Source organism: Capricornis sumatraensis, chromosome 3 (genome assembly GCF_032405125.1).
Source record: "Capricornis sumatraensis isolate serow.1 chromosome 3, serow.2, whole genome shotgun sequence".
NCBI classification, from domain to species: Eukaryota; Metazoa; Chordata; class Mammalia; order Artiodactyla; family Bovidae; genus Capricornis; species Capricornis sumatraensis.
In genome coordinates this window covers 11,008,052-11,018,158 of record NC_091071.1, presented here as the reverse complement: position 1 = coordinate 11,018,158, position 10,107 = coordinate 11,008,052, and the positions used below count along the sequence as shown (strand labels likewise).

Genomic DNA, 10,107 nt, shown 5'->3' with positions numbered 1-10,107 from the left:
TCCTCTTCTTATAAGGACACCAGGCCTGTTGAATTAGGATCCCACCCTTGTGATCTCATTTATCCTTTGTCATCTTAACAGGCCCCATCAACAGATAGAGTCACACTGAGGATTAAGGTTCCAACATATGTACTTGGAGGGGACAAAAACCTTTATTCCTTAACAATGTCTGTAGGATGGAAGTAAAGGATTTGTATCTGAGGAATCTGGGCCTCCCTGGTGGCTCAGTGGTAAAGCATCTGCCTGCCATGCAGGAGACGCAGGAGACCCAGGTTCAATCCCTGGGTTGGGAAGATCCCCTGGAGAAGGAAATGGCAACCTGCTCCAGTATTCTTGCCTGGAAAATCCCCTGGGTGGAGGAGCCTGGTGGGCTACAGTCCACGGGATTGCAAAGAGTCGAACACAACTGAGTGACTGAGCATGCACAGTCTGAGGAATTGCAGTGACGAAAACTACCGGACTTTACATTGGTTGATGTGGAGGAAAACACATGATGAATTGAATGTTTCTGAGTGTCAGGCTTGAGTGACTGCGAGAATAGTGGCATCAAGACTTCTCTGGTGGTCGAGTGGCTGACTCCATGCTCTCAAAGCAGGGGGTTCAGGTTCCATCCCTGTTCTGGGAATTACATCTTGCATACTGCAACTAAGGATGCCACATGCTACAACTAAAATAAAAAAAAAAATAAATCCTGCATGCTGTAACAAAGATTGAAGATCCTTCATGCTGTAACTAAGACCTGACACAGTCAAAAAAAAAAAAAAAGTGGCACTGTGTGTAGTATTAAGGAACTTCAGCAAAAATGCAGATTTTAGAAGAGTTGTTTGTATAGGCTGATTGAAATGGTGATGCTAACATGACTTTCAGGAAGAAATGAAGTGATGTGGCTTGGTGCAATTTGGAGGGGAATGTTTCCTATATATTAATATTAATATTAGTGGTTCCTTGGGTGCATTATGCCATTTAATTATCAAACCAACATGTGGAGTACTACTAGTATAGTCTCCATCTTATAGATGATGAAACAGACATTGTGGTATTCTAGGCTGGAAAATTATACCCCATGTTCTTGGAAGAAACCTGTCAGACTCAATCACCCAAACTACTATGGGTGGTCTTAGTGAACACGGAGAATATTAGTGGTTTGGAAAATTGGAGACAAGCAAATGGAGTTTGGATTTCCAACCCAGAAAGAAGATGGAATCTGCAACTAAGTAGATTTCAAGAATGTCTAATGGAAGATTAAAGGGTTGGCACGTGAGCACCTAGAAAAGGAAGCTGCAGATACTAGCAGCCAGCGTGGGCTCACCACGAGCAAGTTTTGTGTGATTAACTTCATCCAGAATGCTGAAAGTCAGCATGGTGTTTGGCAAGAAAAAGGACAAGTGAGTGGAATAGTTACTGATTAAAGAGCTCTATTTTTAAAGGGACTGATTTAAAAGTAAATGTTAATCCAGTGGGAAGTGTCTAGTGACATGCTTTGGAGCTTTGCTCTTGCATTCTGATTTTTTCCTTTTAATCTATGATTTGCATGAATATTTAGAAAGAGGGTTTATTAAATTAATATACAGCATGAAGCTAGAAGCCGAGTAGGCATGTTGGAGACAAAAATCAGTATTCCAAAGGCTGTAAACAAAAGGATGAGGGGGCCAGATTTAACCAGATCAATGCACTGGGGAAAGTGTTAGGTGCCAAACACAGGTCCAAGTACCCCCAGCCTGAAAGACATGGCTTCATAGCACCAAGTAGGAAAAGGAGTGTTAGCGGGGAGTAGACTGTGTGACATGGCTGAAAAGAGAATAAATGTGATCTGAGCTGACATTAGTGCAAGCATTTAACCTCTCTGAGCCTCAGGTTTCCCATCTATAAAATAGACATAAAATCCTCATAGAGTGGTTATGGGAATTAAATGAAGAAATGGAGGGAATGCCTCTAGTGACTGCTGTGACACACAGTAAACCTCCATGCTGCTACTGCTGCTGCTAAGTCACTTCAGTCGTGTCCGACTCTGTGCGACCCCACCAGGCTCCCCCGTCCCTGGGATTCTCCAGGCCAGAACACTGGAGTGGGTTGCCATTTCCTTCTCGAATGCATGAGAGTGAAAAGTGAAAGTGAAGTCGCTCAGTCGTGTCCCACTCTTAGCGACCCCATGGACTGCAGCCCACCAGGCTCCTCCGCCCATGGGATTTTCCAGGCGAGAGTACTGGAGTGGGGTGCCATCGCCTTCTCCAGAGAAGTGCTTCTGCGAACATTTTAATAGCGAGTTCCCTGATCCTGGAGGCATTAAAGCCCAGGCTAAATGTTGCCTTGCTGGGGAGGTTGTAGAGGGCCTCGACTATCAGGTGAATCGTTGAACCAGAGCTCCTCTGACTTTGAGATTTGGTGATCTGTAATTTTGGTTGTGGGGTGGTTCTAGAACAAAAGCAAATTAACTCTTGTACTCCCTAAAATATCTTTGTTTTTATTGATGGTCTCTTGACCACAAGACAAATGGGCTTCCTCTGATGGAACAGTTAGAATCAAGGAGAGCCAGTGCACCTGGAGCCTTCAGAAGACCAGTCATATCTGCAAAAGCACCTGTGAACCTTGAAGAAGGACCTTCAAAGGTCCTAAGAGGTAAGGATCTAAGCCAGATGGCCCTTTCCCCATTCTTAGAACCTAGCTCTGCCCTGCGGAGAAGGCGATGGCACCCCGCTCCAGTACTCTTGCCTGGAGAATCCCATGGACGGAGGAGCCTGTGGGCTGTAGTCCATGGGGTCATGAAGAGTTGGACACGACTGAGTGACTTCACTTTCACTTTTCACTTTCATGCATTGGAGAAGGAAATGGCAACCCACTCCAGTGTTCTTGCCTGGAGAATCCCAGGGACGGGGGAGCCTCATGGGCTGCCGTCTATGGAGTCGCACAGAGTCGGACATGACTGAAGCGACTTAGGAGCAGCAGCAGCAGCATCAGCAGCAGCAGCTCTGCCCTGGCACATGAAACCTGTTGAATGAAAGCTTGAATATACGATTCAGTGAAATAAAAAACCATCATCAGAACCTAAGCTTCCAACACTGCTGATCTTATCAGTGTCAGGGTCCTCTTCTGGAATTTCTCAGCTAAAACTTCTTCTCATGGTCATGGATGTTATAAATCTTTCAGAACATATTATAATCATGTCTGAGTACTGCTAGTTCTTATAATAAACCAGGAGGAGAAATTCATTTCGGTGAATAGGAGTAAAAAAAAAAAAAATCCTTCTGTTTAAGCCCACACCTCTTTGAAGGGCCTGGCATATGTTGCCGCAAACCCAAAACTACTACTAACATATCCTGCCTCCAGCAAATGATTTGTGTTTCTTTGGAAACAGTCTCCCATGGGAAGTGCTAGAAACAGAACCCTCACGCCCCCTGCTTCCACAAGAACAACACAAGTCAACAAATCTGGAATCCTTGCCTCTGTCCTTTTTTAAACAGTTGTTGCTGAGAATGAAAGTCAGCCCACAGTGCATATGGCTTGATTCAAGTGGTTACGTAGAGAGAACACAGCTCCAGGAATATACATACATATATATATATAAAACGTTCTCAGACTCTCTGCTTTTGCTCCTTATCACTCCATGAATCAATAAATAGCAGCATATCACCACCAGCACCAATAATCAGCTGGACAAATTAGAGTGGCTGTAATCGCATCTCTCATTTCCTTTGAACTCCTGAGAGGGGAAGACTGTCACAGGTTTTATTCCATTATTTTTGTTGTCTGATGCTTAAAGCTAGAACCGCGTTAAGTTGGCTATACGGTTTCATCTAGGGAGCAGTTGGAGATCTCAGGGAAAGGGAGGTCTGCTGTGGGTCCGGAGAAGGCAATGGCACCCAACTCCAGTATGCTTGCCTGGAAAATCCCATGGACAGAGGAGCCTGGTAGGCTGCAGTCCATGGGGTCGCTAAGAGTTGGACATGACTGAGTGACTTCACTTTCACTTTTCACTTTCATGCATTGAAGAAGGAAATGGCAACCCACTCCAGTGTTCTTGCCTGGAGAATCCCAGGGACAGGGGAGCCTGGTGGGGTGCTGTCTATGGGGTCGCACAGAGTTGGACACGACTGAAGTGACTTAGCAGCAGCAGCAGCAGCTGTGGGTCCAAGACAAAGTGTAGACCTCAGGGATATTGAAGGGGAGGGATAAAGTTTCAAGCCCTCCTCCCTGGGTTTGTCTTGGTATGTCTCTCTTCTCTGCCATGTGAAGGAAAGCAGATGGTCCTCCAAGGTAAATACTTTAAAGTAAAGAAATGGGAGGACTTTTGAGTCCTCATTCCTTTGGATACTGAAAGGGGTTCTGCCTTGATTACCAGGCTTTTGACTAGAGAGGGATTTGAAGCCCTGAATTCTGCTAGGAATGTAGCAGGGATGGAATGATGGCATCCATAGTCAATGCTGGTCAAGGGTTTGGTGTCTGGTCCATTTACACTTTACAATCACTAACACTGATTGTCCTGCAGCAGACCGAGGCGAGTTCATGCACACAAGTTGGAGATTTTGATTTAGGCTCCTGAAGAAACTTACATTGTTAAGAGAGGGTCTGGTTTTCATTAGCAAATCTCAGCGCGTGAGAGAGTTTGTGCCTCAGTTCTGATTAGCAGGAATCTGGGCTTGGCAGGGATGCAAACTTCTGAGTTCTTGAAAAAGCTTACTTCAAAATAAGCAGACTTTTGGTGTAAAATGCCTTTAGTATGTGGATTGTGGAGTGACTTAATAGACTTAAATTTCACTGTATTCTCTGTTTTTTGTTTAATTTCATTTTGTTTTTCCCATTCAGAGACAATGTTCCTTAGAAATACATAGAAGATGGGTTCAAACATTGGGAACTGGTAGTGTTTGTCCAAGAACAGATTAAGCAGAATGAGGATAAGGCTTCTGTATGCAGGTGGTATGTGATATTAGGTTAAATTAAGGGAACAACTGAATAGAATTATCTAAAAGTGAGTTGAAGGCCTTGAGCATCTGTGGATTTCGGTATCCAAAGGAATGTGTATGTAGGGTCCTAGAACCAATCCCCTGCAGATACTGAAGGATGACTGTATAGTAAGTGAGTGAGATTATTTAGGAGTTGGTGTGTGAGCAGAAAATGCTCAGATCTTGAGAGATATCTCAGGGAGAAATGGGATCAGCTTAAACATAGGTTTCAACCTTTTATACCCGAAGAGACCCTTGGGAAGAGGACCAGGAGGTGAGAAAGATCTTGAGAGGCTGAAAATGTTTTAGCTAGAGGAAGGTGGGAGGAACAGGTCTTCTCAGCTAAGGGCAGGTGGAAGGCTTAAAAAATGCATCTGAAAAGCTGTGCTCCAGGAAAGCAGTGTTGGAGTTATTGAGGCTTGGGGAATTCAAGGATTGAAAGAAGACAAATGTTATGGACCTCATGTTATCACTGAAAGCAGGTTTGGGAAGTTCCCTAGAGGCAGCTGAAACTCAGAAATCTTTCAAGTGGATTTCTCTAGCTGGGGCAAATATGAAAACTAAAAGGGATGGTCTCCCTGGAGGTAGATGTTATGGGACAAAGCTAAGGCACTGCTGAATGGAAGGAAGACGCAGTGGCTATAGAAATGGAAATGTTGCACAAATAATAAACCTCGAGAGTCTTCTGATTTGAAGAAATGCAGACAAAGCTGGGCTCCTGGGGTTGAGAGGGTACCAGGCTGTAGATTTTTGAAGGAGATTAGCTGCTGTGTTACTAGGCAGAGTCCTGTTCAAGGAAGGTTAACAGGCTAGGCATGCAGGGTTTGAGAAGGAAGCATGTGCAGTTTATTGAAGGAAGTACAAAATTTTATTGGCTGGACCTTAAAGGAAAGGTCTTGAGGAAGGGTGAGGTGACTGGCCTTTTTGCCCTTTCAAAAAGCTGTTTTCTTAGGATAAAGCAAGCTTAGTATCTTGATGAGATTCTTCCTTCTTGTGAATATTAACTTTATAGGTGGTGGACTTTGGGCACTGGGCAAGGCTGACTGACATGCTAGGAAAGCTGAAGCCACATGGGCTTTTTTGTTCCTCTTTTTTAAAATTTTTTCTGGTGGCCTAATTCCTTCACTGAACTAATATGAACTCCTTATCTACGATTGGTGATAACAACATGGATCTAGACTACATGAGATGTTGATTTTAGGAAACATTATATCCACTAGGGGATTGATGGTAAGATTGTAAACTACTCTAGTGGTCATATTTGGTTTGGGGATTAAGTGCTTTTTTCCTAAATATTGTGGAAACGAGCCTCATGCTATTGTATTGTGTTTCCTTGTAATTCCCTGAAATCCTGGAAAGATCAGATATTCAAGAGATTGGGATAATCACATTTGGAAGGTGTTAATGTTCCTGTGGGAAATATTCCAGGCTGTGAGAAAGCTGAAAAGGAAACCCAGACCTCAAATGCACTTCCTTTGGTCAGGGTTGAGTGGATTCAGAAGGAAAGGAAAGACATGAGATAACTCTGTGGGTTGGTATTAAAGCTTTAATTGCTCTAAATTCACCTGAATGGATGAGGAGGGAAGATAAACATACACAGATATTAAATGTTGCATCACAAATAAAATGGACAACTTGGAAGAAATGGAGAAATTCTTGGAAAAGTACCACTTTCCAAAACTGAGACAGGAAGAAATAGAAAATCTTAACAGACCCATCACAAGTGTGGAAATTGAAACTGTAATCAGAAATCTTCCAACAAACAAAGCCCAAGACCAGACGGCTTCACAGCTGAATTCTACCAAAAATTTAGAGAATAACTAACACCTATCCTACTCAACGGAGAAGGCAATGGCAACCCACTCCAGTACTCTTGCCTGCAAAATCCCATGGATGGGGGAGCCTGGTGGGCTGCCATCTCTGGGGTTGCACAGAGTCAGACACGACTGAAGCGACTTAGCAGCAGCAGCGGCATCCTACTCAAACTCTTCAAGAAAATTGCAAAGGAAGATAAACTTCCAAACTCATTCTATGAGGCCACCATCACCCTAATACCAAAACCTGACAAAGATGCCACAAAAAAAGAAAACTACAGGCTAATATCACTGATCAACATAGATGCAAAAATCCTTAACAAAATTCTAGCAAACAGAATCCATCAACATATTAAAAAGATCATACATTATGACCAAGTGGGCTTTATCCCAGGGATGCAAAGATTCGTCAATATCCACAAATCAATCAATGTAATACACCACATTAACAAATTGAAAAATAAAAACCATATGATTATCTCAATAGATGCCGAGAAAGCCTTTGACAAAATTCAACATCCATTTATGATAAAAACTCTCCAGAAAGCAGGAATAGAAGGAACATACCTCAACATAATAAAAGCTATATATGACAAACCCTCAGCAAACATTATCCTCAATGGTGAAAAACTGAAAGCATTTCCCCTAAAGTCAGAAACAAGACAGGGGTGCCCACTCTCACCACAACTATTCAACATAGTTTTGGAAGTTTTGGCCACAGCAATCAGAGCAGAAAAAGAAATAAAAGGAATCCAGATTGGAAAAGAAGAAATAAAACTCTCACTGTTTGCAGATGACATAATCCTCTGCATAGAAAACCCTAAAGACTCCACCAGAAAATTACTAGAGCTAATCAATGAATATAGTAAAGTTTCAGGATATAAAATTAACACACAGAAATTCCTTGCATTCCTATACACTAACAATGAGAAAACAGAATGAGAAATTAAGGAAACAATTCCATTCACCATTGCAACAAAAAAATAAAATACTTAGGAATGTATCTATCGAAAGAAGCAAAAGACCTATATATAGAAAACTATAAAACACTGGTGAAAGAAATCAAAGAGGACACGAATAGATGGAGATATATATCATGTTCATGGATCAGAAGAATCAATATAGTAAAAATGAGTATACTACCCAAAGCAATCTATAGATTCAATGCACTCCCTATCAAGCTACCAATGGTATTTTTCAGAGAACTAGAACAAATAATTTCACAATTTGTATGAAATACAAAAAACCTTGAATAGCCAAAGCAATCTTGAGAAAGAAGAATGGAACTGGAGGAATCAGTCTGCCTGACTTCAGTCTCTACTACAAAGCCACAGTCATCAAGACAGTATGGTACTGGCACAAAGACAGAAATATAGATCAATAGAACAAAATAGAAAGCCCAGAGATAAATCCATGCACCTATGGACACCTTATCTTTGACAAAGGAGGTAAGAATATACAATGGAGAAAAGACAATCTCTTTAACAAGTGGTGCTGGGAAAACTAGTCAACCACTTGTAAAAGAATGAAACTAGAACACTTTCTAACACCATACACAAAAATAAACTCAAAATGGATTAAAGATCTAAATGTAAGACCAGAAACTATTAAACTCCTAGAGGAAAGCAAACCACAGCAGGATCCTCTATTACCCACCTCCCAGAATATTGGAAATAAAAGCAAAAATAAACAAATGGGACCTAATTAAAATTAAAAGCTTCTGCACAGCAAAGGAAACTATAAGCAAGATGAAAAGACAGCCTTCAGAATGGGAGAAAATAATAGCAAATGAAGCAACTGACAAAGAATTAATCTCAAAAATATAGAAGCAACTCCTGCAGCTCAATTCCAGAAAAATAAATGATCCAATCAGAAAGTGGGCCAAAGAACTAAACAGACATTTCTCCAAAGAAGACATACAGATGGCTAACAAACACATGAAAAGATGCTCAACATCGTTCATTATCAGAGAAATGCAAATCAAAACCACAATGAGGTATCATTTCACGCCAGTCAGAATGGCTGCTATCCAAAAGTCTACAAGCAATAAATGCTGGAGAGGGTGTGGAGAAAAGGGAACCCTCTTACACTGTTGGTGGGAATGCAAACTAGTACAGCCACTATGGAGTACAGTGTGGAGATTACTTAAAAAACTGGAAATAGAACTGCCATATGACCCAGCAATCCCACTTCTGGGCATACACACTGAGGAAACCAGAATTGAAAGAGACACGTGTACCCTGATGTTCATCGCAGCACTGTTTATAATAGCCAGGACATGGAAGCAACCTAGATGTCCATCAGCAGATGAATGGATAAGAAGGCTGTGGTACATATACACAATGGAGTATTACTCAGCCATTAAAAAGAATATATTTGAATCAGTTCTAATGAGGTGGATGAAACTGGAGCCTATTACACAGAGTGAAGTAAGCCAGAAAGAAAAACACCAATACAGTATACTAATGCATATATATGGAATTTCAAAAGATGGTAATGATGACCCTGTATGCGAGACAGCAAAAGAGACACAGATGTATACAACAGTCTTTTGGACTCTGTGGGAGAGGGAGAGGGAGAGGATGGGCTGATTTGGGAGAATGGCATTGAAGCATGTATAATATCATATATGAAATGAATTGCCAGTCCAGGTTCGATGCAGGGTGCAGGATGCTTGGGGCTGGTGCACTGGGATGACCCAGAGGGATGGTACGGGGAGGGAGGTGGGAGGGGGGTTCAGGACGGGGAACATGTTTACACCCGTGGTGGATTCATGTTGATGTATGGCAAAACCAGTACAATATTGTAAAAAAAAAAAAAATCAACTCGTATCTGTTTATTCCTTTCACTGTATTTTTGTTTTCTATTGTGTTAATTTATGTTCTTTATCATTTTCTTTCCTCTACTCTATTAGATTCATATTCTTGTCTGTGAGTTCATCCAAGTTCTCAAGCTGGATGTTCAACTTAGTAATTTTTAGCTTTTCCTTTTTATTGTCAGAATTTATATTAATTTCCTTTTACCCATTCCTTTTATCTATACCACAAGTTTTGATATATAGTATTTTCAATATATTTGATTATAAATGTTTAAACGTTCCTGTTATTTCTATGTTGATTCATGAATTATGAAGAAATATGTTTTCAATTTCCAACCATATCAATTTTTAAAGTTCATTTTTAAATTGATTTCTGTATCAGTTGGAATGTAGTACGAGAATATGCTAAGCATGATATCCAGTTCTTGAAAATATTTGGAGAATTGTCTGTGGAATAGCATATACTTATTTTTTGTAAATATTCCATATATTCTAGAGAACAGTATTTAAACATTATACCTAACTTGGGAACTGTGTT

The 10,107-nt window shown here is 41.1% G+C and overlaps 1 non-coding gene across 1 annotated transcript; it reads left to right on the top strand.

Annotated features, from left to right (window-relative positions):
- The first annotated feature begins 213 nt into the window (after nucleotides 1–213).
- TRNAG-GCC (transfer RNA glycine (anticodon GCC)) lies at nucleotides 214–293 on the top strand. The gene is given in 2 exon segments: nucleotides 214–249; nucleotides 259–293. It is a non-coding gene; the product is annotated as a tRNA-Gly (tRNA).
- Nucleotides 294–10,107: the final 9,814 nt, after the last annotated feature.